This window comes from Saccopteryx bilineata, chromosome 2 (genome assembly GCF_036850765.1).
Source record: "Saccopteryx bilineata isolate mSacBil1 chromosome 2, mSacBil1_pri_phased_curated, whole genome shotgun sequence".
In the NCBI taxonomy this organism is placed as follows: domain Eukaryota; kingdom Metazoa; phylum Chordata; class Mammalia; order Chiroptera; family Emballonuridae; genus Saccopteryx; species Saccopteryx bilineata.
Window position 1 is genome coordinate 336,467,337 of NC_089491.1, and position 27,181 is coordinate 336,494,517.

At 50.6% G+C, this 27,181-nt stretch overlaps 1 protein-coding gene across 1 annotated transcript in view; it reads right to left on the reverse strand.

Annotated features, from left to right (window-relative positions):
• PLXNA4 (plexin A4) overlaps positions 1-26,943 on the reverse strand; it is a 417,067-nt gene extending 390,124 nt beyond the window's left edge. Inside the window, exon 1 of the mRNA XM_066262319.1 lies at positions 26,097-26,943. The gene's annotated coding sequence lies outside the window, so the exon portion shown is untranslated. The remainder of the gene's footprint in view (positions 1-26,096) is intronic.
• Between the last annotated feature and the right edge of the window lie 238 nt (positions 26,944-27,181).

Consider the following 27,181-nt stretch of genomic DNA (forward strand, 5'->3'; position numbering starts at 1 on the left):
AGAGAGAAATCGCTCCAGCTTTAGAAGGAGCCCCAGAGCATGGTGGCCAGAGTGTGACCATTTCCCCCCAAGCAAAGACAAGAAGAGGGGACCAGGGTGGGCCAGGGAGGGACACCCACAACCACACACAAGCTCATGCTCCTCCTCCTCCCCGCACACCTCCCCTGGGTCACAGTTGGGAGAGTCCTTACAAGCAGGTTTGAAGACAAGGGGAAGAGAAAAAGGCAACCACGCCGATACAGATCCGCAGGATGAGGTCTCCATTCACTGCCCTTAGTCAGCCCCATGGGCTCAACCTACGTCACTGCTGGGACGCGGGACCTGAGAGAGAAAGAAATCCTATGTGCAGGTTTAATTTAAATGTCCTGATAGAAATAGCATTCCGGTGGGATCCATTTGTAAGAACATCTCTGGAATATAGTATCATTGTGGTCCAAACGGGCCACCGTTATTCAGGACCAGAGACTCATTTAGATTCAGGAACAGAAGGGGGTCATCGTTGCTAACCCCTTGAATACTGAAGGGTTTTTTTTTATTTTTTTAATCTGGTTTCTTTCTTTCTTTTTTTTTTTTTCTGAGAGAGGAGAGAGAAAGACAGGAAGGGAGAGAGATGAGAAGCATCAATGTGTAGTTGCAGCACCTTAGTTATTCATTGATTGCTTCTCCTGCATGCCTTAATCTTGAGCTCAAGCCAGTGACCCTGAGAGCATGTCAGTGATCCCGCACTCAAGCTGGTGACCCTGTGATCAAGCCAATGTGCCCGCACTCAAGCTGATGACCTTCAGGTTTTCAACCAGGGACCTGTATTTCTGCATTCTAGGTTGACACTCTATCCACTATGCTACCACTGGTCAGGCTTTTAAATTTTTTTTAACAATAGTTCATTTTCAATAATCCTGAGTTATTTTAAAAGATACACTGGAGAACCAAAGGGAAAGGAGACACCACTAATGGGAGATGGAAACACATTCTCCCGTCACTGAAACTCCAGCACAGGGGTCTGGACTTGGGCTTCCTAAACCGACTGATCGTTAGACCCACCTTGAAACCCACTCCACAAAGGTCTCCATCCCTGTCCCCCACCCCCAACACTCTTGGAAGTTCTGGTTCAATCCGCCTGGGATGACGCTAGGGAATCTATAACTTTTCAAAACCTCCTCAGTGGGATCCTGGGATAAGCAGGGCTCTGGAACCCCAAGTCCCACCCAGGAGAGTCACAAAATGAAAACATGCAAGTCAGATGCCAAACTGGCCCATCTGGTTCCACTCTTCAAGGAGAGGGAGCCCCAAAGTATGCCAATTCGTTACAAGTGGCCTGAAAAATACATTTATTTTTCAGATGCTTCCTCTCTGGAATGAGTAAACTGAATTATAGCAGACTAGCTCCACGGTGACATTTTCCCCGATGCCAGTTCACAGAGATCATTTAAAGCTGAAATCCTTCCCAGCAGGGAGACATTCTAGGCTACGCTCTTTGCCAGTGCTTGCTCTGCGCCAGGTATCGGTGCTGAGCACTCTTTATATACCATCTCACCTAACCCCATAAGGAAGGCAGCATCGTCCCCTTTGATAGGTCAAGAAGTAGCCTCAGGAAGGTATAAGTAACTTGTCCAACTTGGGAAGTGATGGGATGTGGATTGGACTCAAACCCAATCCCGGATCCTTTGCCTTTAAGGCTATGGCCTGTTGCTTCCTTCAATCTTCCCACACCTACACCTCTGATTAAGTCTCTAGGTCTCTGAATGGCACTTAACAAATGTCCCCTTCATGCCAACATAAGCCTTTCAGTCCCCTTGCCAGGGTCCTCCCGGATGCGTGCAGGCATGGGTGCGGATGTGGTGGCTGGCAGAGATCAACAGGAGAGGCCGGGAGCTATTACGGGGCCCCTCCTTGGGTTGCCTGGCAAGGGGCAGAACTGTCCCAGAGACCCTGGCTCATGTGTCCACTGTGAAGGACCAAAGGACAGGAATTCTAGAAGGACCAAGAAGAGAGGGAAGGAGTCAACACCAAAGGGACCCCACAAACACCCACCAGGAGCATCCAGTCAGCGCTGGAGGTGACAGGAGAGTCGGTCGGTAGGCTGGGCAGCTCTCCTGAGGGCCGCTCTGCGTTCCAGCCCGACCCAGCCGCTTGCAGATGAGCCCTGTGCAGGGCGAGAAACCAGAGAGCACCTCTCTTTGTAACCACAACTACAGATTTCGAGATCACCACAACCAAATTAGGACAGAAGCCCGCTGCTGACGCACACACAGGCCCCGGGCAGTCTGAGCCGGAGCACATCCAATGCTGTTGAGCAAAACGTGAAACCGAAGAAAACACCCAGCCAAACAGAGCCCTTTGAACGGGTGGCTTCCCTCCAGGGCTGCAGATGGGGTGAGCTTGAAGGGAGACAAAGCCTCGCTTTGGAGACACTCAAAGGAGTTTCTAGGAATGCCACGTCCCAAATCCGGTGGGGTCGGTGAGGGGTTTGGAGAGCAAGGCCTGGGGTTGAAAGCACTTGGTTGTCGTAGCAGAGAGTGGCGTTCTAGGCTCCCCCAGCCTGCGTCTTTAATCAAATGAATCCTAATGCAAAAGTAATTCAGTATAGACTTTAATTCTCATTTCTAGATGACTGAGAAAGGAGTTTTGATAAATTAGTGAGCCGAGGGAAATTTCAAGTGCATGCGAGGTTCTTTTATTTTTATAATGTCCCATTATATCTTGGGGGTTGCTTAGCAGGGAGAGTCCAGGAGAGGGGGCACAGGCCTGGAAATACACAACACTGACAATGGTGAGGGTCTGCAGCTGAAAGAACACCAAACAGTCTAGGTCCCGTCCTTCCCACCCAACCTAGCATCTTCCCAAAGCTACAAAGGGGCACAAACACTAACCTGTTCTTTCCTAGCTTGCTTAAGTAAAATGCACCCCTACATCACTACCATCCCAGGGAACCTAATCTCTCCATTCACAAACTATGTACTAACTACTTACTCCTTTTTACTCCAGGCAGTAAATTAGTTCAATTGCTTAGTTCAATTGCTAGAAACGGCTCTGAACTTGGCTGCACATGAGAACCTCCTGGGGAAGTTGCAAGTGCGATGCCTGGGCCCCGAGTCCAGTGACTTTGATAAATTCAGTCCATCCTGTGATTTTTGAAATGTGAAACCACAGGTGCTGGAGAAACCTTAAAAGTGACTGAACACTAAAATACCCCTATAGACCGATCTTCACCGATTCTGGGAGGGCCGTGTGCGTGAACATCTTCTTTGGTGTTCCCAAAAATAGTGAGGTACACGGACTGCAGGAAGACATCCTCAGCAGTCACACCTGTTGCTATTTGGGGTAAGTTATGCTACATTTTTAATAATCCCTGGTTGTTTGTTTGTTTGTTTGGGGAGCAGCTTGGGGAGCTAGGCTTTTATTCTCCCTAAAGTGACATTCAAACACTTAGCTCATACTCGTGGAGGGACAAGCTGTGGTTTGAGTATTACATAGACAATCAGGAGAAGACAGACAGGTGGATAGGTCCTCCCTTTACCAGATCTGGGTGCCACCTGGGGCACCGACACAGATTCTGAGAACCCCACCAGTGCTAGGCAGCCTCGCTCTGGTCTTGTTGCCCTCTGGTGCCTTCAGGTGATAACCTACCCCTGTATCTAAGGGGGAGGTGTCCCCTGAAGGAAGGACACATCCTCTAAAAAGAAGATGAGGGCTGGAATGAGAGTCTTCATTGGAGCTCAGAGTACCTCCACCCACAACGTGAGAATGAGCCCATTCCTCCAGAGGCAGGATGTCCAGGGAGTAGGCATCTCGTAAGGAAAGGGCCCGAGGTTCCTGCAGAAATGCAAAAGGCAGGGTTCATACCTATAATAACGGTGCCCTTGGCCAAGACCCCCTCTTGTAACACAGAGGCATGAATGATGGATAGAGCTGAGTCTTCTCAGAATTCCTCTCGCTCTAAACCAACCCTTCCCATAACAACAGGGTTCCCCAGCACCTCCCTGCATTCAGCATGCCATTTGCATCACTTTGAAACACAAAGACATCTTTAGTACCTGGCCAACCAAAGGGAACATATGCCCCCAGAAACTTCTGAAAAACAAATCTACTCCCTTTAGGATCTTGTGAACTTTTCTTTTCCTTGCTTTATTTTTGTTTGTTTGTTTGTTTGTTTGTTTGATTTACAATTCCTTTCTGTTGTCCACCCAGTTCAGAAAATACCTCTTCAGAAAATTCTCCCTTGATCTAAAGGGTGTAGCGTGGCGGGCGCTCTCCCCTCCACTGCAGTGTCTGGGAGCCCTCTCAGCCCTGCCTTGCCCCGGGCTGGGCTGCAGCTGCACTTGACTCCCGTACGTGGAGAGAGACTCTCAGCGTCCAGTCCCAGTCCTGCTGGGTTTGGTCACAGTAAGTGTGGCTGCCTCCCGGTCCCCTGTTACCAGTTCTGTAACTGCCTGCAAACATTGTCTCTTTCCTCCTCTCCTAACCAGGAGCAGAAATCCCAGTGGGGAACTGAGAAGGCTTAAGCGGCGGTGAAGCCACCAGGCAGAAAGAACCCGGGCTCGTGAATGACCCCACAGAGCAAAATCCCCCCACACACTTACTAACCATCGCTGAGCTTCCACGTGTGAACCCACTGACATTTATTAGGGGGTTGTTCCTTGCAGAGATCGCCTGCCCTGATTAAAATACCACTTGTGAGCAACTCAAGAGCAAATAGAAGAAGCCTATGATAGAATAGCAATGTTAGTCCATTCATAGACCTCTAATTACAGAATTCCAGAGAGCCCCGCAGACAGAGCAGTGAGTGTGCCCAGCCTGTTCCTGCCAAGACAGCCAGCGCTCCCTGCGCCCAGTCAGAGCCGTCTGTGAAAGCCTGCGCACAGCCAGTCCGCACCCTCCCGGTCACCCTCTCGTTTCCCTGCCCCTGGATTGCACTGAAGGAAAATGCAATATGATTCCAGGTGTCACCTTTCAAAGGGTGACTGTCAGAGAAAGTGATTTGAGCCCCTGGAAAAAAAAAAAAAAAAACCTTTGTGTCCTTTTAACATCCAAAACGAATCCTCTTCACACCAGACGCCAATGTTAAATAAACAGAAATTTCCATTAACCCACACCTCTGCACACTCCTTTTTAAAAAGCAGTGTCACTCTTCTTTAAATGAACGTGCTAATTAGCGTGTTAATAAATAGCTGAATGGAATCAATGAGACATGTAATCAAGGGTTGACCAGGAGTCGGCAGGGGTGAAGGGGCTGGAGAGAAGAAGAGAGAGGGACAGCACGTGACCAGCAGGTTTGCTAAGGAGGGACATGTAGAATTGTGAAAATGCCTCCCTTGATCTAAAGTGTGTAGCATGCAACTGAGGCGTAGCCAAGAGTTGACAGTGTGCTCAAAGCTGAGTGCTTGCCTGGCCTCCCTCCTTTTGATAGGACGCTCCTGGGGAGAGCTAACGTGACCAGCAGGAAGGACCCTCATTGGGGCTGGAAGAGCCATTCAGAGATCACATCCAGATTACACCTGGCCGAGTTACCCAGATCCTCTGGTGCTGGAGACCTTCTCACTCCTACACCCTTGTTTACCATACTGAAAGGTAACAAGCAAGGCACGTTGACTGCATTCTTGCTCTGAACAAGGAGGCACAGTGGGGATTGTTTATTTGAGGCTTTGTTAGTCCTTCTCCCCTTCAGGAGTCCATCAAGGGTAGAGAGAAGCATCTCTGCTGCAGGAGGCTGGGGGCTGGTGCTCTAGCAGCCCTGGGGATAGGGCTGGGCAGGCCCTAGTCTTATATCACCCCTCCGGCTTTCCAGCAGAACACCTCATAGCAGGAAGGCTCTGGGAAGTGAGAAGAAGAAGTTCTTTTGCAAGTCTGAGGCCTCTAGCCAGAGTGCTGACCTGTTGACCTGCAGATCCCCACTCCCCACTGGCCCTTCCATCCCCCACCACTGTTGGAGCTCAGGTCAGAGTGGACACCCCAGTTGCATTTCCTCACTCTGGAGGCACACCTCTTTGAGCTCCCAGAACTCTGAACTAAAGAAACCTGGGTTTTCATTTTCTTGGAGATTAACATCAGGAGTAGGAGTAACACGCTTTTGTACAAAATTTATTTAGATGCCCGAGCCCCTTCCCCATTCCCATCCCCAGATGAGTGATACCAGTTGGAGTGGAAGCCATGTTAAGATGAAAGAGACTAAAGAATAAAAAGAAATCATGCCTTGGCCCAACAAACCTTTTAGGGGTGGTCCTGCCAGGAGTCGGGGGATGGCTTGTTAACCGTGGATAGGATGTGTGGCCAGGGTTCTGGGGGCCATGGGGCACCATGCCATGAAAACAACGTTCTTCCTACGTCTGGTCCCTGAAGAAGCCAGTCTCCCTGGGTGTACCTCGCAGGCAGAGACCCTGCCGCTCTGAGTACCCACCTCTGGCCCCTCCATCCATACTCCGATGACCTAGCAGCAGAGTCTGCATCCTGAGGTCTGTCCAAGGTCAGCGTTTCCTGGAATGACTGAGGGGGCAGATGAATGGAAGTGTGGGGACATGGGGGAGGCACTCTCAGCCACCCTCCAGCTATTTTCAACAGCACTACCAATGGTGTTTTGCCCCAGGAGGCTCATAACACCACTGCAAGGACCTCTACATTCTCCCAAGACCTCCCCAGACCCATCAGAAAAGTCAAGGGGTCATAGCCATCGACTCAGGGGCAGACCTTCCTGGCAGGTCCATTTCACAAAATGACATGCAGAAGGAGGGGCTGGAGAAAACTGTCCCCAGATGCAATCTGAAACACGGACAGCTGGTGGTCAGGGACCTCCCTGCCTGGTTTGAGAGGTTCTAGGAAAGTCCTCCTGTGCCAATCAACATCATGACTGGCGGAGCTGGGCGTGCTCTGACAATTCTGATTGGGTAGCTGGAGACACACAGCAACAACCACGCAGGAAAACCCCAGAGGTCCTTCCTATGTAGTCTAAGGTTCTCTCACCAGGAAACCGGGGCCTGGAACTGGAGACAGTTGTTTATAACATCCCATTGGATGCAGTGAGCATATTCAGGTATGCCAAAGCCATCCACACTGGACCCACCCCTCTGATCTCCGATGGACCACATCAGCTTTAGGACTTTGTCGAGCGTAAACCTTAGCAAATGCCCCATCCTTCAATGCTGGACATAATTATCAGGTAGGCCCCAGGCAATAATTACTCACTAACGGGGAGTCACTGCCTAGAGTCACAGCCAAGAGTCTCCTATTTGCTTCTCCTGCAAACAAAACCTAGAGTCCTGGGTGGTAAACCTGAGAGAGCCGGCAACCGTCGCCACTGCCTGGCAAGACAAACACATTATCTAAGGAGGTCCTATAAAAACTGTGTGTTCACGTGCGTGCACGGGCAAAACGAACGGCTGAGCTGAGCCCAGACCGGATACATAGAAACACGTCTGCTAACTCTAAACTCTGGGCAGACTCCAGACCTTCTGCAAATGCAGGCATCCCTACATCCCGACCTTTTTGAAAACGGTCTTAGTCAGAGAGAGGATCCAGACTGAGCCATGGGACCAGCCACCTGCCCTCCTTCTCTCCCCATTGGCTGGAAGAACCACATGGCGGGAGGTCCCCTGTTACAAACAGATGTAACTATTTATAAACCAAGAAAACCAAAGTGTGTTCATCCCACACAGAGCGGCAAGAAGCATGACTAACACGTCCTAAGTATCAGAAGAGCAGGCAATAATTTTCAACAATATGATGCCTCCACATCACCTATGTGCAATATGTCACTTAATTGTCACAATAGCCCTGTCATGCACTATTTTACCTTTTTAATAATAAGGAACATCCACACCAGAGAGGATAGGTGACATGCCCAATGTCACACAGCTAAGGAGCCGGGGTTTGATGACATCTGTAATTTATTTTAAAAACACTTCAGCTTCGACAGTGTGACATAATGTATGCAAATTAGTTTTAATCTACTCCCCGAAATGATCAGTCAACATCTGAAGTGCGGCCATGAAAAATGCATGCTCCTGGGTTGGTGCGTTGGTTTTGAAAAGACCTACATCAGAGTCTTTCCTCTACACCGTCTCAGTCGGTGCGGCTGGTTTTATTAAAGAGCATCGGAGACATTAGAAATAATTTTTCAATGGAGCAGGAAGTTATGTCAAAGACAGATGACTGGTTAGAAATGCTGTCTGGGCATCTCTGCCCTATGGGCACAGGAAGCTGGCACATCCAGGGCTGTGCTTGGCCCGGGGCTCCCATTAAATCTGCGTTTCACATTTCAGAAGTTTGTTCTCTGATTCCACTAGGAGGTGAGCTGAAACCTGCAGCCAGAGTACTGTTGTTGTACACGCTTCATGTAAATCTTCTTTCAAGCAAACTTGCCTGGGTTGCTGTTGTAGAATAACTGTTTGTATCCTCCCTGTCCCCCAAATTCATAGGTTGAAATCCTAACCCTCAATATGACGGTATTAGGTGTGGTCTTTGGAATGTAATTAGGTCATGAGGGTGGAGCCCTCCTGAACGGGATTTGTGTCCTAGAAGAAGAAAAAGAGACTTGATCTCTCGATCTCTTTCCCCTCCCCCCTCTCTCCCCCTCCATATCCTCTCTGTTTTCTCCCATGTGAGGACACAATGAGATGATGACCAGCTGTATACCAGGAAAAGGCACTTCAACAAGAACCCACCATGCTTGCACCCTGACCTCAAACTCCTAGTCTCCAGAACTAGGAGAAATAAATGTTTGTTGATTAAGACATCCATCTATGGTATTGTGTTATAGCAGCCCAAACTGACTAAGACGGTCACTAAATCAGTGCTTCCCAAACTTTCTCACTTCACAGCACACACAGACAATAACATTTGTCCTACACCCTGGGGCCAGAGAAGGCTGATGCGGGGGCTCTGCCTGCCACATGCCCCACGTATACACCTCAGGGTTGTGGGGACTCTCAATTGTGACAAATTTGTAAAGCCTTTCCCTGGCAGTAGTAGGGGATAGAAGACAAGGTCTGCACCGAGCTTCAGCAACAGGTGGTATGACTGCTTTTCTGTCTGCTCCCTACTAAATGTGGCTAGGTATGGTAGAATCAAACCTGACTGCTTTGTCTAGAAGGTAAGAGGGGAAGAAACTCTCCTCTACCTGGAATCACTGGACACAGAGCCCCCACCCAATCTTTCACTGGGGGTGGCCAGGGCACAAGGCCAGGTCTGTCTGCCTCCACAGTCTCTGCTGGGTCTTCAATGCCCCATTGCTCCTGGGCCACCAGACGCTTAATCAATGGCTATTTGTCGAACCTCCACGGGAAACGCTCCAGGAAATGCCAGAGGGCTCTGTCCATGGTGCATGTGGTTCCACATTTTTATCAGAAATTTGAAGGAAGATAAGTCACACTTATCAAATCAGCAGATGACAAATCTTAGAATTTGTGAAGGTCAAATGAGACACTATGAGACAAGTCATGTGGCAGGACTGTAGGGCTTTCCCTATTGATGATAACAGCACATAGTTCAAAATTGTCTGAGCAGGCTGCAACAGGGTCCGAACTGAACCCCCAAAAGAAATCTGATGTGAGAAACACAAGTTCAAAATTCAGGTTTCAAAAACTATTAATGGATAAAGTACTAGATGGCAAAAGTTTATGTAAAATACATACCAGATGAGGGTGGCAGGAGCTTAGAGACCTCTCCCCCCCCCCCCCCGTTATGAACCAGCAGGGGGGTGAGGCTGCCCCTAGAGCTTTGGGAAGCCTGTGACCAACAACCCTGACCTAAGATGAATTCTGACGCGGGCTTTGCTACCCCACCTCCTGCAGACTCTGACCTCCGCACCTCAGCCCCAAGGTCAGATGTGCATGAGCAGCAATGAGCCATCCATCGATGTGGAAAGTGATTAAAAGAGAAAGAGGTCTCCCTCATGTGCTACCAAAACTGGGTTGTCCCCATCCCTTTCAAAGACACCCAATTTGCCAGCACAGCCTGGATGCGAGGCTCAGAGAAAAAAAGTAGGCGAGTTGATAAAAACCTGATATTCAAGCTTTTCTTTACAGAAGAAAGAAGGGGTGTGGGGGAGTGGGAGGGGCTCTAAAGCAGTCAGCAGACTACCAAGGGGCAACCGTTTATGCCCCCAAATAAAATCCCTTTATGTCCTTGAATTTCACTTTGATGTTATTGTTTGTTGTTTTTTCTTGTTTTTTTCACCTTTGCAAAACGTTAAAACCTTCAGGCCAAAGAGACAACAGGAAGTCAGCCAAGTTCAATGGCGATCTTGTTTGGGAAAGGAAGCAACTTGCAGACAACATGGTGAGTCTGTGGTCAAGGCTGAGACTGGGAGATGCTCTCATTCACACTCTGTTGCTGAGCAATGACGACGAAACAGACCAAACACCAGCTCCCATCCATCATTGCGTGCACGCTGTGGAGAAGTTGCTTCCTACTTCCTGGGGCCTCTTTGGTGTTTCAGCGTGTGCGATGCCTTCTACTGCCAGACCTTTCTAGCGCTCCTCTTTTCTAAGCTCAGAAAACCAAGTTTAAGGTGGAACAAGAGAGAGAGAGAGAAGAAAATCAAACCACCCTAACATAGGGTCTTACAAGAACTCCAAATGTGTGTAAGACCATTACCTTCTTTCAAGAAGCTTGCAGCCCTGGCTGGATAACTTGGTTGGTTTTAGAGCATCATTCTGAAGCACAGAAGTTGTTGGTTCAATCCCTGGTCAGGACACATATAGGAGTGGCTCAATGTTCCTCTCTCTCTCTCTCTCTCTCTTTCTTTTTCTCTCTCTCTTCCTCTCTTGCCAAAATTAATAAATTTAAAAAAAATGTTTAAAGAAGCTTGCAGTTAAGCAGGAATAACAAGACGTAAATGCTCAAAATACAAGTCAATAAATTGTACATTACAAATAAATTTTGGGGCCCTGGCTGGTTAGCTCAGTAGAGCATCAGCCCAGCATGTGGATGTTTCAGGTTCGATTCCTGGTCAGGACACACAGGAGAAGTGGCCATGTGCTTCTTTATCCCTCCCCCTCTCCCTTCCCTCTATATCTCTCTTCTCCTCCCACAGCCATGGCTCGGTTGGAGCAAGTTGGCCTTGGGCACTGAGGATGGCTCCATGGCCTTGTTTCAGGCACTAAAATAGCTCAGTTGCTGAGCAACAGAGCAATGGTGCCAGATGGGCAGAGCATCGCCCAGTAGGGGGTTGCCGGATGGATCTGGGGTTCAGGCACATGTGGGAGTCTGTCTCTCTGCCTCCTGTTTCTCACTTAAGAAAAATTTTTTAAAAAGAAAAAAAACAAATGCTTGGAAGCCTAAATTTGCAGAGAGTCTCTAGGAATACTATACCATCTTGACACAAGAATACGCAGGCCTAGTTAGCATCTGGAATGTGGACAAGGCTACTTGCAAAATTTGTTAGCTGAAATTGAAAAATATAAATTCTGAAATAAAAATGCCATGCTTTCAAAAACAACGTGAGCTGGGAAATGTCTGGCACGTTTAGAAGTTAGTTACTTTTCTCTCTTTGGCCACGGGTAATTCCTCAGGCTCCTGAGTGGAGCTCTCTTGAACACCCCAAACACGGCGTCATCAACTTAAAGCAAGAGATCGACTACAGGTCATGTCATAGATGCCAAGAATGCCATTTCACTCAATAATGACGGCCACGCATACAAGCACAGCTTTGAAAGCATATGCGATTAGTTTATTTTTCAGTCCTTGTCCAGAAGCATTGGGTCTCGCTAGACTCTAGTCCCAGAAGAAGGAATGGAGAAGAGTCCACTGAGCTGCACGCCTTCCTCAGGAAAGCAGGCCTGAGTTTCACAGAGCTTGCCCTCCCATACCACCCGCCCGGGGCCATCAACAGCCAAGGCTTTCTGTCCAGTCTGATACCAGGCACACGGTCGGCGCCTGGAATGTGTGCACCTTCCTTGGATCTCCTCCTCTGAGCACAAGGCCAGAATCCCCTTTGAGGACATCAGACAGCCTGCAGGTAAGCGGGAACCCTCTTCAAGGACACATACCACAGCAACGAGCTCAGAATGAGTGGGGATGTCCTACCTTTGTCCCAGACTCCGAGGCAGCCTTGAGAGGACCCGGCTCACCAATCCCAGAGTCCCCCCCCCCCCACAGAGGGAGCCAGGGACGCCCACACACACCCCGGGGCAGTGTGGACTCCTCTATTTTGGTCCTGACCACAGTTCACCGCAGTGAGTTACTTCCCTTCTTGGGACCCTGGCCCTGCCCTCTGTGGAAATGCATTGCCACCAGATAAACTGGGAAAAACCGCTGATTTCCCTGAGACCCAGAGAGGAGCTGCGTAAATAATGTCAGGTCCTGACTGTCGCTGATAAAACATGCAAGGGCTGGGGACAGAAGTACTAGGAGGGAAGAACAGAAACCCTGTCATCTCTCTGGGGCTCTTGAAAGGTTAGAGCTCAGAAATACCTATCCTGTCCCCTGGTCCCTCTCCACAAGACAGCCCAGAATATAAGCCATTTTTATTAGCAACTCAGAGAGACCCAGAAGCAATCCAGAGAAGAAAGTAGATGCATTGTTCCTCTTGAAATTGCACTGCAATTTTGTAGCTAAAGATACTCTTTGGGGCTGAATTCCCACAGTCTCTTCATCCTAGTGGAGGAATCTAAACAGTGCCCAGGCCAGTCCGACACTGCCCACCCCGGCGACATAGCCTGGCGACCTTCCACAGCAGCATGGGGGGGGGGATCGACAGGGTCTGGGTAAACTTGGAAGGAGTTGCACATTTTTCTCTTGGCACTCTGCTCAAACCAAATGGTCTCTTTTTCTCAAGTTTCCACAGAACGAACACACTCACAGAGCTCAGAGCCCCACAGGTTTAGCCTCCAGGGATTTCTACATCTCCTGCCATTAGTAGGGGCTACTAAGTTACAAAGCTTCCCTGCAGAATGCAAAGCACTTGACACTAACACGTTAATGCATTTCTTTGTTTCCACATTATTAGGAAGATAAAGTACCACTGTTTAAGGACCTCCCAGGTACTAGGATGCTCTGGTATTTTAATGCAAATACATTTACCATAAATATGTGACTCCAAGGTAGGACAACAGAGAGTGGAACCTGGAACCTGGAACCTTGAACCCGGAGAGCGACCCTCCCACCTAATGGCATTCAAATAATACAAAATTTTCTTTAATACTCTTTGGACCAAGCAAAGCTTATCTAATGATCAGATTCTACCTGCAGGTCTTGATTGTACATACTGGTTCTTACACCTCAGACAAACAAGACATGATTTCTAAAGGGCAAGGTCAAAATTGTAATCATCTCATGGCGATGGAGCTCACATCACCAGACCATGCTGCTCTGAATGTGTGCTCATTGAAAATGGGGTGCACGTGCTAAGAAAGGGAACAAGCTAATACCCAGAACCAAGACCTGGTCAGTCTCCGCTGCTGAATTCTAAATCTGCCTTCGTTCCTTAAGCTTGCTCTGCAATCGTCTTTGTACAACTGAACCTCCCATTGGAAATAGTGAGGATGTCCTAAGGCAAGGTGAACGCCTGGATATTTTCAGAACAATCTCAAGCAAAATGTTCAAGATAGCATGTTTAATTCAAAATAGGAACCGCCTGAAAAATGTAAAAATCTATATGTGGGTCTTCTCACTTCTTTACGAAGCTTCTGCCAGATCCCAGAATGAACTCCTCAGGCTACACAGATGGGCCCCAAAGTAAACAGCATAGTAAGCACTGAGATGAAGCTGTCAGTTACACAAGAGCCACATACCTGCTGGCCCCCTGGTCCCCTGTACCTGAAAATCTCACGGGCACCTCAATTCACCAAGTCCAGAAGAAATGCATTCTCCCACCACGCCCCCTCCACTGAGTCTTGGTCCAAAAATCTCTACCTAAGCAAACAGTGTCACCACCCAACAAGGTGTCCAGCTTGGCAGCTCCCCCATTCCTGACCACCTTCACTGCCATATTCACCGTCCGCCACCTCTGACTCCAAAGTTCCTCTCAAATCGGTCCCTTTCTCCCCTTTGCCATCATCTTTGATCAGTTTTCTCCCACATGTCCCCGTGTTACCATAATGGCTTCACTCCGGTTCTTTCTCCTTGCGGCCCCATACCGATCTTGCTACGATGCGAATCTGGTCTTGTTGATTCTCTGACTTGGAAATCGCCAAGGGCTGCCAGTGAAAAGCCTTTGCTGGACACATACCATGGTCCGGGCCCAGCCACCACCTGCGTTTGCACCTAGCCCCACATCCTACCTCTGCCTTGAACGACTGCGGACCAGCCGAGTGCTGTGTGCTCTCTCCTCTCCCTGCCTTGTCCGTGCTGCGTCCTCCACTGGACACCTCTTCATCACATGTCCATGTAGCCAATCCCACTCACCCTCCAAAGCTCAGTGTGATGCCCCTGCTCCTTCTCCAGGGGACCTTCTCGATGGGCTGCCTTTTATATCTGGACAGGTGCCTGTCTTATGTATTCCCAGGTGCCTTCTGCACACACAGGCCTCATTTCTTGCCGCACGGTGTTTAAATGACCTACTAACATGTGCGCTGTGGCCACGCCAAGCTGTAGCTCTCTGATGGCAGGAACTAGGTCTTCCACCTCACTACCATCAAGTCTTGTATAGTGCCTAGCACATAGTAGGCACTTCGTAAGCATTGACTCACTTGATGAACTGATCAATTGATTAGTTGGTTAAAAATATCGTAACACTGCATCTACCTCTCTAAGTATAATGTGTAACTCCGTAGGCATGAAGCGAGGTGAAAGATGGGCATCAAGGGAAAGAATGACCCCTGTCCTCATCAGCCATCCCCTCTACCCCCCCCCCCTTAACCTACCACAACCACCAGAATCAGGACTCCCCTCCCTGCCCAGGTCTCTGAACCCCTGCATTAACCATCCTCCTCCACAGCCCCCGCTAGCCCAGGGCCAGTCCCCTTTCTGACCCTGTGCAAGCTGTCCTTGTCATTTCCAGCTCTTCACCACACCAGCAGGAGCTGGTAGAGGTAGAACAGTTAGAAGCCCAAGCTTAGGCTTCATTCTCTCTTTCTTGGTTTTCTCCGACTTTGTAAATAAATGAAGTCTTTCTTCCAAAGCTCACCTGGCCCTTTAATACGTGTGCCATATTCATCCTCACCTCCTGGGCTTCAGGTAGGGAACAGCAAGGACTTACTTTTTCTTTCAAGAAAGAAAAATTGAGGCTGTAAGATATTCGGCGGACCTACCTAGGATGAGAAGCTGGGTCTCCCTATTCCCTAACCAGCACATAATACTTCATCAACTGCTCTGCAAATGAAAACCTCAGGATTATTTTTCAGGAGGGAAAAAAAAAATAGGCCTTAAGATGCTGCAGCCACACTTCCAACAGGCTCCACTCAGAGGGCACCATAACTTACATAAATGATTTCCTATTACACCACAATTGTCACTGCAACATGACAGTCTGCAGCCTCCTTGAAGTGTTTCCCTTTGTTGTTTTTCTGTACAGATCTACCAGAAAGAAGAATCAAATACGGTCCGAGCAGGGAAACAAACCACACGACACCCGCAGACCCAAATGCCCCTTCTGCAAGGCTCCTCCTGGGAAGAACCAAAGAGAATGCAATGAATAGTGCCCCCTGGGCCTGAGCCCTCTGCCACCTGCCCTGTTCCCTGAGCTCTGCTGTGTCCCTGCAAATAGAATTCTATAAAAAAAAAAAAAAAAAAAAAAAAAAAAGAAAGCCAACAGTTTATGAAGAAGAAATGAAGTGGCAATTTCCCAGCATGACTGGGAATCAATACAAGCTGTTGTCAGGGTTTTCCTTTCAAAGGGTGACGGCGACACTTCTCCAGAGTCGAGAGTGACGGGGCTCCGGTGCTGGGACGTGCCACCCCTTCCTCATGGCAAGACCTGTTTAATTTAAAACTCACCGCAGTTGGGTTCGAACTCAGCTGGGACTTGATTTACTGCTAATTCATTCTACGATTCCTATAATTCTAAACTCAGTCACCAAACAGTTTAATGCTGATGGAATCACCAGTGCAGGGCTTTATGAATGAGCGCCAGGGGAATTTTGTTAGTAAGTGCGTGTTAGCGACTGTTAGTCACTTTGGAAAGGAGCTCACAGTGCTTGGGCGAAGCATGGCCGAGGCCCTGTAATTGCGTATGTGGTTTGCCGGTCAACGTCCCATGGGATCCGGACTCAAACACCACTGGGGTGACACCCCACCCCCACCCAAACTCACGCTTACACATCATTACCTATGTAACAGGAATGTTGGTCAGTGGGATGCTTCCCATGGGAAATTCCTAACTTCGCTCTCGGGGTCACTAACAGGTGGTGGGTAACCACGGATTTACAGTCTAATTAGAGAAACCTTCAGCCTCTCTGGGGTGGTCAAGTTTCTTACCCCGAGGAAATATTTTGTTTCGATCATCCAAAATTTAGGGAGCTGTGTCTTAATAATTCAACCTTCTTTGTTAATTCAAAACGTTTATCTTTGTCAGTCATATCGGAGCTTCGTAGTCCATCAGCAGAGCTGAAAAACTAGATTGAGATGAATGTCATTACTCACGCTTTCTGCAAACATCCACCTTGAGCTATAAGGTGCAACTGAAAAGTGCTGCCTTTTGGAAGCGTTTCCACTAACCCTGTCAAAGCTGCACTCACACTCCTTAAAATGATCCCTTTAGAAAATAGACAGCTGAAGGCACCAGAGTCACCTGAGTCTCATCACAATTCGTAGCCGCTTCCGAGATTCTCCAAAGCAAATGACCAGGACAAGGAGAAGCCAGCTCCTCCGGAAGCCAGACCTTACAAGTCCCGTTCTGATAGTTCAGTAGATTCTTTCTCCCGTGTGTTCTCCAAACTGAACTCAAACCTGAAAGCTTTGGGTTATAGGCTAGCGTTTCCCAAAAATGCTTTCACACCCGTTCCAGGTTTCAATCCACCCACACAAAGGAATCCCATTGCCAAATAGGCTGAGGAGTGGTTGGCTAAGAATAACCAGGTTTGTCTATTGCAGAACTCCTAAGCCTTAAACGTGCATCCTGAATCACCTAGAGAAGGAGCCCGCATAAGGTGTCTGTAAGATTTCCTTGGCCCATGGCATGCTTCTTCCACGGAGAGACTAGGCTTCAGAATGTTCTGGAAAATGCAGTTGGATTGTCCCTCCCAGTCTAGTGGCACCTAAAGCCATATTGAGTTTTACGTGAAGCGCAAGAAATCAATTCCATGTGCATTGATGTGAATGGACCACGGTGCTCCACCTGCCCCCAAACCACGAGCACCCAGGACACTCTAGGGTGGTGGGCAGGCTCAGCCTGCTCTCTTCTGAGTCCTCTGAACAGCCACCTGCATTGATGTGGCTCCAACCCTGCCTCTGCTGAAGAGCAGGCACTTCTCACAGCAGCTGGGTCACACGGCCCTAGTTTTGTCCTTTATAAGCAATTCGTCTCCACCTTCTCCTACTCCATTCATTCATTCATTCTGTTTACTCAGTAAATATTTATTGATTGCTTCCAATAATGATAGAGCCTCATTAGGCACCAAGTAGATAGAAGAACAGTAAAAAAGGGTCCCGCTTATCTACAGAAGAAAAGAAATCATTTCAGTGCTATTGTCATCATTGTTCCTGCCAGGCCAGCAGCAGCTTCTTTACCATTATTTAAAAGTATGAATTAAGTTTCCTGATTACACAGGAGAAGGCTTCAAGCAGGGGCTGGTCCTGACCCTCGGGGAGCCGGAAATCCCAGGCAGACATGCTAATGCAGACACATGTCTCCAAGTCAGTGAGTTGCTGACATCAATCAGCAGTTAACGGCGAGTACATTTAGGAGAGGAAGACGGGGTCAGTATCTAATGGCGAAGAGAGCGGGAAAAGGGGTCACGAGCACACAGTGCCACCATCTGTCCTTTGCCCCGCCTGACCCTAGGGAGACTTCAGAGTACAAGAGTTGTAATAAAAAGGGAAAGGGAGGAGGAAGAGGCAATTACTTACGGAAAATATTTTATGCAGAAATATCTCCTGCTGCTTTACGTTCCAATGCTTATAATCTTTTTTAAAATAAGGAGAGAGGCAGAGGACATTTGCATCTGTCCCCTGCGCCATCACAACCGGAGCGTCTGAGACATTCACACACCACTGTGTAGAAGGCACTCCTTGGGTCAATACACCCTAAAAGTTAGGAAAGCCTCTGGAAACCAGACTGGAACCCATTCTTAATGTGGTTTCTATTCAGGGTCTCAACCGGGTGGCTGATAACAGTGTGGCTGGCTATTGCGGCCACAGAGTCATGAACCTCGGGGGTGGTCAGAATGGCTTATGGGAGCAGCCAGCCCTGGTTTGCGTTCTGACTGTGCTCTGGAGAAGCCAGCATGGAGTCCTGAGGTGGAATCCATTAACCCAGACCTCCAGATCAGTCTGGGCCCCTCTGACATGCCACACCCATCCCCAATTTTGCCCCACTTCCTGCCAGAGTGCCCCTGGGGACAGCTCACACTATTCCTCTGCTCCTGGAGTTCTTGGAGCCTTTCTTCCTTCGGGGCAGAGAATGGGTCCTGCAGGTGGGGCCCCACAGAGGCTCTGGTCTGAGGTAGCATCACAACCCCACAGTGAAGGGCTGAATGGAGCCCAGGGCGTTGCCACACACAGGAAGGGCCCAGGCACTGGCTGCGCCTGTCCTCCAGGCTCATCTGCGACCGAGTTCCCATCAGGCTTCTCTGCAGATATCCTGAGCAACTGAGCCGCAGCGGAGCTTCCTGGGGAAGACGTGCTGGCTCGGGAATACATCCTCTGTGTCCCTGTCCTACCTCTCCTCCCTTTCTCCTCCACTTTCGCTGCTCTGGGATTTCACCCTCAACCAAGTGTAACCACAAGAATTTTTGCCTCAGGCTCTGCTTTCTAGGGAACCCAAGCCAAGACTGGGGGGATGGGTCCATGGGCCAGGGGTACAAGGCCCTGGGACCCCTGATAGCATTGACCAAACAGTCCTTCTTGCATCTGTTCTGTGCCTTAGAATTCCATACAAAATTTCATTTGAATAAATGAAATTTTACCTGCCTACATATTTTTAAAATATTGTCAATCACTGATCAGGCTCTGGCTGGTTGGCTCAGTGGATACAGCATTGGTCTGGCATGCAGATCTCCTGGGTTTGATTCCCACTCAGGCCACACATGAGAATTGACCATCTGCTTCTCTTCCCCTCCCTCTCCCCTCTCTCTCTCTTCCCCTCTTGTAGCCATGGCTTGGTTGGTCAGAGTGTTGGCCTCAGGCACTGAGGATAGCTCTGTTGACTCAAGCATCGACCCCAGACAGGGGTTGCCAAGTAGATCCCAGTCAGGGCATTCAGGAGTCTGTCTCTCAATCTCCCCTCCTTTCACTTAAAAAATAAATCACTGATCAAGACTAACCCCCTTCATTTTATCAGTGGTAACCCTGAGGCATAAGGTGTTTCTTCCCAAGACCCTTTGGCTGGTAAGTGTCAGAGTTGGGATTATCTACATCTATTTGTCTCCAACATCTAGCTTTTCCCACAACACACTAGTGCTTTTAACCCAGGGGACACACCAGAATTGCCTAGGAACAATATACACTTGCCTAAACCTCACTCCTGTCTGAGGACCTCTCTGCTGCCTCAGAAGGACAAGAGGCAAACGCCGAGACTAGTGTTACGCTCTCTGCCTATCTGCCAAAATGCTACCTGAAACCCTCTCTATATAATCAATGGAACCCAGTACTTTGCATGTGTAGCATAAACATTCCGTTGAATTATTTATCGTAGGCTCCACCCTCTGATTCACAGCTAAGAACAGACATGTGAAAATGTGTGTCTTAGTCCAGCCTTTGCCAGTCTAGCCACTGCCCGGGATAGCTACCTTTCGTGGTTTCATCGTCCACATTAGAGTATTTCAAGGCTCTGAGAAGTCCTGCAGTAAGGAACCTCGTTAGCTTTGCTCTACACGCAGGCTAAACTTATTTGGCCACGGAAACGGGTCTGTGTGTGGGACATCTCCCTCCTACAGAATGCACTTTGGGAAATTCTGCTCTACTTTAGGTTCACCTTCAGGAAGCAGGTCTGTAATGCAGAGGAGGAAAATGAGGGCCAGGCAGGTAGGTATTTTCCTCAGATTCCTAGATAACTCTGATATGTTCCCTTGGTTCAGAACGATCTCTGCCAGGTCAGCTGACCTTCCGTGGAGTCTGGTTCAATTACACAACCCGATGGCTGCTGCCCTGACACACCCTCTCATCCACTCCCTCCACTGGGGGAGAAACAGTTGGCCAACTCTGCTTTGCTTACTTTCCCTGCTCTTGACCTCTGAGCCAAAGCCCAGGAATGGTTTGTTCTCCCTCTAGTCCTAAACCCTACAGTCCCGTGCGGGGAATCCTGCTGGGCCCCTACCAGCCCGGTGCAATGAGTAAGCCAGATGTGAGAAAGATCGTGAATGAAGACTGGGAGAGCCTTTGATCAGTTCTGACATTCCTTTCCTGCAGTCCCAGGGACTCCTCCTCGACTGCTTCTTCCTCATGAAAGGATGCCTGCCCGGAAGACCTCAGGAATTGATTCAGGGTATCTGCATTCATCCCATCGACTGTGGAGACGATATCCTCTTAGCAGGCGATCTGTTTTGTGTTGGAGTGACAATATCCCAAAATCCAATTTGCTGTTGCGAATCCTGGTTCAGGGGGAAGGCACCGTGGTGAGGGAGGGGGACAGCCACGTTTAGCCAGCAAGGTGGGGGCACCAGGATCTCACACACACCTGTCAGACTGAGTCTGATCAGGGCGCCCCCTCCAACAGGGTCAGCCGTTGCTGTTGCCCCGGCAGGCAGGTGATAAAGTTCCAACTGCACCTTTTCTAGGCACCTCAAGTTTGGCAGCAGCTTCACTCATTTTAATGGAGAGGAGAAGCCAAATAAGTAAGGTATAAAATAAAAGTTTGTCTTTTGGAATGGGGGAAAAAAAACACCACCAAACCACAAGAAGATCAGCTGTAGCTGTTCCGTAGCATGTTCAGGCCAGAGAGACCGAGTCAGGCCACGAAGGGCTGGCTCTGACATCAGATGGCGTCCAAGCGGGTCCCCAGCTCCATCAGGGCCTCATGCCTACATCTCTCAGAATCCAGAGGTAATTCTGAACTAAGTGTCACACTAAGTGCTGCAGGACCACCTTCCCCACACACAGCTCCATTTACACCCACTCCCTAAGAACCTCTCTGCTCCAACTACCCCATGGACCAGGCCCCCAGTGTGGCATGAACCACAGGGAGAGATTCCTTCCTTGCTGCTGTCTTCCAAAATCTGGAACCCAAGGGCTCCTGAATGAATTGTCCTCCCAAGAGTGGAAGGACTGTCCACGTCACAGTCTGGAGCCTTGGCCATTCCACCTTAGTTCCTACGCCATCAACATGGAAATAAACAATCCTTGTTTACAGGGTGGTTTGAAGGGTTAAACGAGAGAGAGTTGTTTCCACAACACCAGCAAATTGTGAGCAGTCACGAGAGAGAACTAGATTCCTACCAGCATCAGACTCAGAGCCTCATGGAGCTAAAAGCAAAGATGGGGACTACACTCCCTTGCTCCTCCTTAGTTTTTCCCAGGAGGAAATGGGAGGAGTCATTCGCCAAATGAGGCAAAAGTGACCCTCAGACAGCGAGCACTCTGCTAGAATGATCCATTGTGTTTCACAACCTGCCAACAGTGAGGTTAAGATTCAGCCCCCTGTCATGAATTGGGAAATAGAGGTTTAGAGAAGAAATAGAGTCATCTGGGGTCACAGAGGTATTCCAGAGGAAAAACCAGTATTGTAAACTTTGCTGGCCACACTCCCCTAGACCGCCCAAGGAATAACAAACAACATGTGGTGTCTGTACAGATGTTCTAAGGGGGCAAGCAGCACAGTGATAAGAAGGGAGGTCAGCTTGTTTGCTTAAGGTTGAGACTGGATTCCATCACCCACCATTGTGGAGTCTTGGCCAAAGTCCTTAGTTATCCTCCTGCATCTTAGTTTCCTGGTGGAAGAAGTGGAGGTAGTCATAGTAACTGCCCCTCTGGGTTCTCAGGAGGAAGAAAGGGGCTGGGCCGGGCCAGTGTATTCAAACTATTCAAATGATGCCTCGTCTGAGTAAAAACTCAATAAATATTAGCCAGCACCATCATTAATTAGTATTCTTTTCCATCTTGTTACTTTCACAGGGACAACTCCTATTGCCCTCAGAGCCTCTTCCCTGGGGAGCCTGATGAAACAAGATCATAGGACAGAGGTCAGGGGCTGGTGCCCATGCACACAGGGACTCTAGGAGCTCTTCTTCCAAGCAGCTTCGGACCAAGCAGGGCAGCCAGAGAATCAGGACCCCCTGCCTGCCTTCGCTTTTAAGATCCATCTCTTACCACTTAGCGGCAGAGCCCCCTTCCGTCTCCCTGGTGACTCTGCCTTCCTGCCACAACTGGAATGCTACAGCCTGGGCAGCGAGGAGCGGAGAGAGAAGAGTGAGTAAGCCTGAGGCAGGGAGGGGATCAGGTGGGAGTTCAGGGTAGGAAGCAGCAGGGCTGGCAGCAGCGTCTGAAGAGGTGATGTCCGCAGGGCACTGCACGGACCAAGCCTTGCTCAATAGAGCCTGGAGGGCAATTATCCTAATCATGTGCATCTCCCAAACAGCCGTTTGATTTATTAGCACAGCGTCTTTTTTAAAATGCTGCTCTCAAATGTAAATAACACTTAATCATCCAGCTGTCATTAAATTCATGTTATATTGATTTCTTGGAGTGCCACAAATTTGAGGGCGAATGGGCTTGCGGAGGTGCGCACAAAGCCAAGAGGTGGATTAGCAAGTGGTGGGGAGGAGGAAGGAAGGGGGTGTGGAGAAGGAGGAAGGGAGATGTCAGGAGAGGGATGTGAGCCCTGTTCAAGTACCCCCCAGGGTCCGAGCCAGTTTCACCATGGATAGCACTGGACACAAATAAGAAGAGGGAAGGAGAGCCTAAAAATTAATGACATCTGTTGCACAGATGAGTCACAGCCGGCATTATGGGAGGTTTTCTGTATGGCTGCCGCCGTAGCACAGCCCATAACAGAGCTACTCCAACAGGTCTCTGAGGTGGCGATGGCGTTATCTGTGTAGTGGGTTAGGATGGGTTGGGGTGAGGAGGAGCTGCTAAGACATGCCCCCTAGCTGGCTAGAAGGAGAGAGATTGGCTGCAATTTCTTTGCATGGAAGCCTGGTGATAACTAGGAGCTAAGAACAGTTAATCACCCCGCCCCCTTCGCTGTCTCCCCACTGCAGGACTGCTGCCTCCCTAGAAAGCCCCCACTGAATTCCCAGCAGCCCTCGTTGTGATTAAAAGGATCAGGAGGCCAAATGCAGGCAGAATCTGCCATGCAGATTTCCCAGTTTGCAGGGAACGGCAGGCAGGCGAGGGAGAGGTGCCGAGGAGAAGGCAAACAAGTTGGGGGCCTCAGATTCCTCCAGAAATATTTGCAGAGCGTTGGTGGGCATCCAGGGTCAAGTCCTGGGAGCACAGAAGACAGCCCCGAGCGAGTACGGGATTGGACAAGAAGGAACAGTTCGTGGACAACCCACGCCTCACGCTCACAGTGTTCACAGCAGAGCCACCTAGAGCACAGAACAGGCCAGCCGCAGGAAAGGTCTGACAAAAAGAAGCATTCACGGTTGGGGCTTTTCAAGTGCAACTCCTTTCTGTGTGAGAAGACCCCAGAGAACGTAAGAGGAAAACCATAGAGAAGTAGAGAAGAGGGAGAGTGACAATATGACATGCTCCAGAGCTGGGCTGGAGAGCCAGGAAAAAAAATGGGATGATGCACACCCAGCATTCCACAGATGTTAATTAATGCCTGCTTTGTCCTAGAAACCAAATTGGTACCTAACACTAAGCGCAGGAAGTGTGGGGATTTTTTGGACCCGTGTTTAAAAATCGTTTGCTAATAGCCAGCATAATGACTGCAGGCTTTACTTTAAAATGACAGATCCTGGGGCTGCAAATCTATGAGCAAGGGAAGAGGGGAGAGAGGGCAGCAGAGAGAGGCGCACACGTGTGGAAGAGGCACGGACATTTCAGGAAGCTCTGTAGCCCACCTCTTTGTGCCCCTTCAAGGTCCCACGAAGGCATGTTTACCTGGGAGCCACCCACTATTGCTGGAGTTCACTCTTTCTGCTGAAAACCATGTGCCGCCGCTCCACGCATATGCGGGACCTCCCTGTCCACGCTCTCAAGGGGCCTGCGTGTGAAAAGGTTCCAGTCCTTCCACAGCCCGCAAGGCTGAGGTGGGTTCCCCTGCCACACATCGCTGGCCAAGCTGACCGCATGTAGCTAGGCTCTCTAAGAACGCACGTGTGCATGTCTGGGTGTATGTGTGCACACACCCACCGCTCTTAAAAATAATAATGTTTCTTCCCCCTCCTGGATTAAACCCATTGTGACAGCTTCGCTTTATTCCGTCTACCCTTTTCAATCAATCAAAGGGCAGCTCACAGAGCACAGAGCCCAGAACACAATCGCCCTCCTGGGGTGCCTGTTCTTCCCCCAGCCTACCTAGAGACCTTTGCAAGTAGCTTTTTAAAAAGTTCAAAAATAGCAGAGATGGAGGTGCTTAGAGAACCCTTATTTCAGCACCCATCTTTGGGACTTACAGAATCAACCAAATCCTGAGGCCCTCTTGTTCAAAAGGACGTTCCTCTAATGTTCTGGAAGACTTCCAACATAGTGTTCCCCCTCCTCCAAATGTCTGATCTTGTGCACAGGGTGTACGAGTTTATTCCTTTCCTTCCCAGGTTGCCCCAACAAGAGGCAGCTATAGACACATGGGACTCGGCTACATTTGTGTTCAACTGCAAGATAATATTTTCTTTGAATCCCACAGTCTCCTTCCTACAACACCTGAGCCCTGAATGAATTGCTCTTGGATACTCCCCCCCCCAATGGAAGCTGTGAAAAAGCCCTTTTGGAGCCTCAACCACCACATCCTACCTCCTCCAGAAAAAAAAAAAGTTTGAAAATAAGCAGCCTGTGCAACTCCAGCCGGGGAGCAAAGGAAAAGCTTGCAGAAACAGAACCTCTAACCCCAGGCTTCTGCAGGGTGATTCCACACGGTCTGGAGCAGCCTGGCTCTGGGGGACACTGGCAGATCCAGGGATGCTCTGCCTCCTGAGAGGGTGGGCACTGCTGAGGTCGTCACGAGAAGGGGTCCTCTTGTCTTCCTTCCTGCGCTACACCCTCCTGGATCCTCACTTCCAGATCTCTTTCTCAGACACACACCTCGAAAGGCATGTGACAGTGTTAGCCAGAGGCATAGGCGAGGCACAGGGAACCAGCACAGTGCAGAGGAGGGGTAGGGAGGTGAAGGACAGACCCAAGTCCTGCGTCCTTAAGCCCTGTCGCCTTGCTGTTGCCTGAAGACTAAAGAAGTGAGTAGGTCATACCTTTTATGGAGGATGTGACCCCAACGCCCTCCCTGGATAAGCAACACACACGCACACCTCAAGCGATGCTTAAGCCTGAAAAAATCAGCGCCTTCCAGGGAAGCAGTGCCACGCTTCAGAAAAGCGATTGTGCTGCCTCTTACTGGGGAAACGCAGTCTGTTCCACATGCACCGCCCTACGGAACTGCAGCCCCATTCGCCGAGGGGCCTCCTCCCCGGGCGCTGGGCCACCACGCTCTCCAAATCTGTCTCAATATCTGTCGGTCCGTATACCATTAAGATCCCAAGGTGTTCACAGGCCACGGAGCAGAGATGACACTGGGAGGGTTCCCAAGACCTTCCATTACTTCTCCCGTTTATTTTTTAAAACCAGCTAGGGATGCCAGGGGCTGGGAACTGGGAAAGATCACTCCCTCAGCCTGCCCGGGTGGGAGGGAGAGGCAGTCATACACAAAATACACCCTGAAAGTCCCGGGTAAGAGAACTACGACTCCGGGAGCGTCAGAGAGCGAACCCGGGAAATGCCTGCCCTGGCCACGCAGTAGTGCCTACGCGGGCGTCCAGGTGCGATGTGGGCAGGTGCCTGTGCGCGGTGTGTGTGTGTGTGTGTGCGTGCGTGCGTGCAGCAGACTGGCTGCAGGGGAGCCCAGGACTCCGGGACTGAGCCGGGTTTCTCCGCCCGCGCTGCCCCCGTCGCCCACCCGGCTGGCTCCTTACCTGGAAGCGCCGCTTTCGCCTCCTTCAGCGGGAGCGCCGCATTGACACTGCAGATGGTGCCGGTGCCGCTGCCTCTCGCCCTCCTCTGAACGTGTGCGTGTGCGCGCGTGTGGCTGCCTCCTCCAGCCCCAGCCCCGAACGCGAATACTCCACCGAGGCACAGGGAGCCGGGAGGAGGCCAGGAAAACGGAGGGCAAAATCGGAGCCTGCGGGGCTTGACAGCTCCTCTGGCAGCGTCCAAGGGGGCGGAATGTCCAACAAAAAGGTCGGAGAACGTAGATCGATTTCCAGCACCTCTTTCCTCCACCCAACCCCGGAGCCTGGGCAGCAGCAGCGACTCTGGGGGGCTGCGGCGGCGACACGGGGCTGCTGCACCCCTTCGTCCCCACCCCCGCGGGCCGAATGTCCTTGATGCCAAGCGGGCACCGCGGCGTCACTCCGCGCCGCCCATGCTCTCCGGATCCGGCCGCTGCCCGGGCGCGGCGAGTGCGCAGGGGACCCGCCGGGGAGCGCTCTCGGAGCCTCTGCGCGCCTCCCTGGGCAGCGGCAGCCACCCCCCGGCAGCCCGCTGCCGGCCACGCCGCTGCTGCCCCCGCCCCTGCCGGGGGATTGGCCGGGCAGTGCCGAGGGGCCGGGGCTGGGGGGCCGCGGGAGCCGCCGACTGCTCCCCGGGGAGGCGCGGGGCTGCGGCGGTGGCGGCGGTGGCGGCTGACGCTGCGGCGGCGGAGAGCGCGGCCGCGGGCCGAGCCTGGCCTCCCGGGCGCGCCCCCGGCCCCCCGGGCGGGCTGCTCGCAAAGTTTGCAGGGGGCAGGGAGCGGGGCCGCCACTGGCTCGGCCGCCGCCGGAGCTCCCGGGCTGCCTGCTGCCGCCGCGGCTCGCTGCTGCTGTGCATTGAAGCCCGGCCAAGCGCTGCAAAAACTCCAGCTGCCTGGCGCTCTCTGGGTCCTCCTCTCCTCCCTCCCGCCCTCCTTGCTTCCCTGCCTCCCTCCCTCGCCTCGTCTCCTCCCCTCCCCTCCCCACAGCCCGCCGCCGCTCCCTCTCTGGCTCGCTCTCGCTGGCTGGGAGCTCGCGGCTGACATCTAGAC